Source organism: Lampetra fluviatilis, chromosome 48 (genome assembly GCF_964198595.1).
Source record: "Lampetra fluviatilis chromosome 48, kcLamFluv1.1, whole genome shotgun sequence".
In the NCBI taxonomy this organism is placed as follows: Eukaryota; Metazoa; Chordata; class Hyperoartia; order Petromyzontiformes; family Petromyzontidae; genus Lampetra; species Lampetra fluviatilis.
This window is the reverse complement of record NC_136322.1, coordinates 4,069,430-4,075,429: the sequence shown is the minus strand read 5'-3', so window position 1 is coordinate 4,075,429 and position 6,000 is coordinate 4,069,430.

Here is a 6,000-nt window from a genome sequence, read left to right as displayed (position 1 = left end):
GGGGGTCGGGCCGACCCGCCAGGCCAGATCCTGGCTGTCCTCGGGGCGGCCAAGGTCCTCCGCCCAGAGTGCGAACACCGAGTCGTTCGAGTGGCGAGCGTGCAGGGGGTGTACGGTGGCTACCGGGGTGCGTCGTCGTATCATTGCCGGGGTACTGTGTGGGTTAAACACACGTATAAACAGCCGGCCCCCATCTGCGTTTACCAGTGTGGCTGACCCTACCACCCCGTATCGCGATGCCAACTCCGGGTGAGGAGTCAGCATTACCTCGCCCGATGGTCGGTGGGTTGGGTCGGTGGAGAGGGTTGCCACTGGCACCAGCATCTCGGCGAGAGGCCCGATGGTGACGGCCGACACCAGCGTAGCGGCCACGGGTGTGAAGCGTGGGCGGTTCGGCTCCTGTCCTAGGAACGGAATCCGCTCCCCGCTGCCCTCCACCGTAGCGCATCGTTGCCGGGGCTGTACGTTAAGTCCCAACTTTTCCAGGAGGTCCGTTCCTGAAATGCACTCGTGGCACAACACACTCGAAACGTAGAATTCCTGTGTGCACACCTGGTTTCCTAGACGGACCTCGAGGGAGACCTTCCCCAGCAACCCCATCCCGGCTCCGCTTGCCGTGTGCAGCGCGCGATCCGGGGCCTGCAGGCAGCCCACGTCCACCCCGAGCATGCTGCAGTGCGCGGCGCTCATAAGAGAGGCCACGGCGCCCGTGTCCAACAGGATCCGGGTGCGCTGCCCGTTCACCTGGCCTTCCACCAGCGACGTGGCTCCCGTTATCCCTGCCACCAGCTCCCGCAGCCAATCGCCCGAGGTCCCTGCGCCCTTGGGTGTTGTCGTTGTAACCTGTTTATGGATCACTCGCTCGCCATTATTATTACAGCTGGTTTGGGTCGGGTCCACGTCGATTTCATCCCCCGGTGGTCCCCTCTCTAGGGGGGGCTTAGTGTTTGACCTATGCATCGGCCTCGCACGGGCGAGCTGAGGGCAGTCCCTCATGAGATGCCCTCGACGGTCGCACACATAGCACGTCCTGGGAGGAGTGGCGGCTCTGTGGCGAACTTTCTGCCCACTCCCTCCTCCCCCCGTGCGCTGTTGCTCATACTCTGCTTCTAGTCGGGCTATCCTTCCAGTTAGCCCTCCTACCGCGGAGTCTAGGTCCCCCATTTCGGATCGGATGGTCTCAACGGAGGATTGCACCTGGGTTACCTGGCCGGCTATATCTCCCATGCCGGTCTGTAACCCAGCAACCCAACCCGGGGTTGTCTCGCGGGACACGGGAGGTTCTCTTTCCCGGCCCCTTACCGTCCTCGCGAGCTCCTGTTCCTCCTCCTCGTCTTCCGAGAGCAGGCTCGCAATGGCGCGCTCTCGTCCCAGCCCCCGGAGCTGCGCGCGTTCGCTGTGAATTCTTTCACACTTACGTGCGCGCTCGACAAGGGTGTTAAAGGGAAGACGTGGGCAGCTCATGTCTGGCTGCCACCACGCCGTGCGAGACAGGTACCGCTGGATTTTCTCGGCAGCCAGTTCCTCAATAACCTCAGTTGCGTACCCCGGGCGTGCGATCTTTGTTAACTCGCGCACATCCTCGGCGTAATCACGGAGATCTTCGCCAGGTTGGCGACGGCGCGCCTCTAAGGCCGATTTTGCTTCCTCCTCGTCACGTGTGCCAAAACGCTGATCGAGTCGGCGCATCAGCTCCTCTAGCTGTGTCTGTGCGCTCGCGGGTAACGCTTCTACAAAATCGGCTGCCCGCCCATCAAGATTCATATTAAGTTGACGTACTGCCTGCGCGTCCGTCCATCCATTAATTTCCTTGGCCCCTAAGAGATTGCGGGCGAATGCCTTCCACGAAGGGGCCCCCCGGCCGGTAAATATCAGTCTTATTTTAGCGTGAGGTAACGCGGGGGTCCGTACCGCTTCCGACACCAATTTGTGGGGGTCGCTAGCCCCCGAGATCCCTCCCTCGATAATACTAACGGCCGGACTAACATCATCAATCGCCCCCCCGCTGCTAAGCGAACCGCCGCTAGGCTCCTCACCCAGGGTGTGGGAGCCGTCACCCGAGGATTCCCCTCCACCGCGGGTTCGCGTAGCAGGCATGGATAACCACGCACGCGCACACCCACACACAGCTCTGCACGGCACTCACCCAACCCTGACCACTCACGTTAGGATCGCGCACCTGTGTTACACACGTCGTGAACGTGCGCGCACACACGCATACAGCTCCACACGCGATACCCACTCCTGCGCCGCTCTGCGCCGCGCTGGCCGCCCACGTTACGATCGCGCACCTTGGGCACGCCGATTACGCACGCCGAGAGCTTACGCAAGTAACGAGCGCACGCAAGCGGGGCACACGCCGACACGACGACTCGTCCCCTCCCCCACTCGCGCGTGCACGTCAACACAAATATCGTACAAGGACGATTCTCCTCTCACACGGCTGCGTAGTCACGCCAACACACCAAAAGTGCTCTCCCCGGGCGTTAACGCACACACCTCCGTACCCGCACAATCGTACAGAGACCACGGCCTTTATGCGTACAACGACCACACACTCGCGAATGCAGTGCACGCTAATACCACGTTCCAAAAACACCCAACAACACGGTTTTGTTACTACGCTCGAGATTTTATTAGCCCTTGCTAACCAACCGAGCCACCCGTGTGTGTGTGCGGGACAGCAAGGCGCTTCTAACCCACACTCTGGTGCCGTGTAGCCCTATTCTATGCTGCGCTCTCTGCTAAACCGCTTTCCTACTCGTCCTTACCCCGAACTAACCCTCTCCTACGGATCCTACCCTCCGCTCTGAGGTGTTGTAAGGCGCGCAACACGATACCGTCTGTAGTCCTTGGTGACCTTGCGGCGCTCAGATCGTCCTGCAGACAATCTAGCGGCTCGCCCGATGACTCCTTCGTCGCTCACCCCGTGTCCAAACTCCAGAAGAAGAGAGTTCCCTACTGCCCCTGCGTTTTCTTTTAAACTATTCACATCAAAGGCTAGGAGCCCCCGTCCCGACCGCCTTGGTCTCTCGACCAATCCTGAGCCTAGGATTTCCCGCTCTTTTGCGATCCCGCCGGCCTTTGAACTTTCGACCAATCAGCCGTCCCGGGTCCTGATCCCAGCTATCTGCCTTGCTGACCCGTGTTTGTGTTTGTATGCGTTTCTAACTGCGGGGCTCTCTGAGCTCGTGTGGGGGTCGCTAGCCCCCGAGATCCCTCCCTCGATAATACTAACGGCCGGACTAACATCATCAATCGCCCCCCCGCTGCTAAGCGAACCGCCGCTAAGCTCCTCACCCATGGTGTGGGAGCCGTCACCCGAGGATTCCCCTCCACCGCGGGTCCGCGTAGCAGGCATAGTTAACCACGTACGCGCACACCCACACACAGCTCTGCACGGCACTCACCCAACACTGACCACTCACGTTAGGATCGCGCACCTGTGTTACACACGTCGTGAACTTACGCAAGTAACGAGCTCACGCAAGCGGGGCACACGCCGACACAACGACTCAAGCCGCCGCCGCCGTGCGCGCGAGACAAACCGTACAACAATGCGCAGCCGATTACGCGCTCGAGCCGTGGGGTCGGGGGTCAGGGGTCCACCACCGCGCCGCACTTTACGCAAGTAACGAGCACACGCAAGCGGGGCACACGCCGACACACAAAAGTGCTCTCCCCGGGCGTTAACGCACACACCCCCGTACCCGCACAATCGTACAGAGACCACGGCCTTTATGCATACGACCACACACTCGCGAATGCAGTGCACGCTAATACCACGTTCCAAAAACACCCAACAACACGGTTTTGTTACTACGCTCGAGATTTTATTAGCCCTTGCTAACCAACCGAGCCACCCGTGTGTGTGTGCGGGACAGCAAGGCGCTTCTAACCCACACTCTGGTGCCGTGTAGCCCTATTCTATGCTGCGCTCTCTGCTAAACCGCTTTCCTACTCGTCCTTACCCCGAACTAACCCTCTCCTACGGATCCTACCCTCCGCTCTGAGGTGTTGTAAGGCGCGCAACACGATACCGTCTGTAGTCCTTGGTGACCTTGCGGCGCTCAGATCGTCCTGCAGACAATCTAGCGGCTCGCCCGATGACTCCTTCGTCGCTGACCCCGTGTCCAAACTCCAGAAGAAGAGAGTTCCCTACTGCCCCTGCGTTTTCTTTTAAACTATTCACATCAAAGGCTAGGCGCCCCCGTCCCGACCGCCTTGGTCTCTCGACCAATCCTGAGCCTAGGATTTCCCGCTCTTTTGTGATCCCGCCGGCCTTTGAACTTTCGACCAATCAGTCGTCCCGGGTCCTGATCCCAGCTATCTGCCTTGCTGACCCGTGTTTGTGTTTGTATGCGTTTCTAACTGCGGGGCTCTCTGAGCTCGCCGTGGTCGTGCGATCTCAAATCCGCCCACGGCGCCGCAGTGTTACTTGGCCTGGGAAGGGTCCTGTCCAATTCCCTGGCCCTGAGAAACCGTGGGGTAACCCCCCTAGGGGGCCCTCGGGTGAAAACTCAGGGTAGGTGACCCGACCACGAGGCCCTACGTGGGTGCGGGTGCGTGTTTATGTGGGGGAGGTGATGGGGGGCAGTGCGGCGGTGGAAGCCGGGCGGCTCCCTGGCTCGGCCGAGCGGCCCCGTCGCTGTGGCACCACATAGCCCCCCGGGGTGCCAGTCCCCGTCCCGGGTTGACTGGAGCACCTCGCCTGGGTTGCCCCCACGAGGTATCGCCGCGGGGTCCGCGGGATTCGCCCGGCCCTTGTGGCTGGCCTCGGGGGTGGCGGCTCCGTCTCCTGGGGCTCCGGCGGTGGTCTCCTCCTCCATTCCAACGGCTCCCCTCGGTCTCCGGCACCTGCGGGCTGGGGGACAAACTCAGAGGCGGTGGGGTTTAAGGGTCGCCGTCCTCGTCGCCCCCGGCCCCGCCCGGGGCCCCTCGGAGCCCGGGGCTCCGTGGGGCCCATATACTGCGCGAGGCCCCCGGGCACGGGGGGTGGGGGGACCCCGGGGTTTCGGGGTACTTGGACGGCGGGGCTCCCCCCCTCGGGGGCTGCTCGCCACGGCTTCAGTCGGCGGATGTTGACCACCATCTCCCGGCCCCTCTCTCCTCCCTGAATCAGCACCGTCCATGGTGAGATCTGCCGTCTCACAATCCAGGGTCCTCGCCAGTAGGTGGTCAGCTTCCCCACCTGTCCGGCACCCACGCGGGGAGTGTACAGCCACACCTCGGAGCCCGCAGTGTAGAAGGGGGGCTCCATACGGGGTCGGGCGCCCTGCTCTTGCCGCTGGTGCGCGGCCTCTCCGTGCGGGTAGGCTCGGCCCCTGGCCTCTCGCAGGGTCTCCAGCAAGTGCTCCATGGGGTGGCTCCCTTCCTCCCGTTGCGGCGGAGGGACACCGAATAGCAGATCTGCGGGCAGGCGAGACTCGCGACCAAACATCATTAGGAACGGGGTCTGTCCTGTAGATGTGTGAACGGCGGTGGTGTAGGCGAACAGGGCATAGGGGAGGTGTTCGTCCCAGTCCTGTTGATTCGCGGCCGCCATGCGTTTAAGCTTCCCGGCCAGAGTCTGGTTCATCCTCTCTACCATCCCGTTCGCCTGGGGGTGATATGCCGTGGTTCGGTCCTTCTGGATCCCGAACTCTCGGCACAGCGCCTGGAATAGTTCGGCCTCGAATTCACTACCCTGGTCGGTAATGACTCGTTCGGGGATCCCGCACTTAAGTACGTAGTTTTCCACGAAGGCCCGGGCCACTACGAGGGCTGTTTTATCCGGGATAGCCACCGCCACGGGGTAGCGGGTGAAGTACTCCACCGCTACAAGAATATATCGGTTGCCCCGGTGGGATCGTGGAAAGGGCCCCTGCAGGTCGATTCCGACCAACTGATTCGTCCGACTGACTCGGAACGGCCTCAGGGGTACCTGGTACCTCGCCGGCTTTTGCCCACACTGCTGACAGGCCCGGCAGCCCTGCACCCAGGCGGCCACATCTTGCGCTA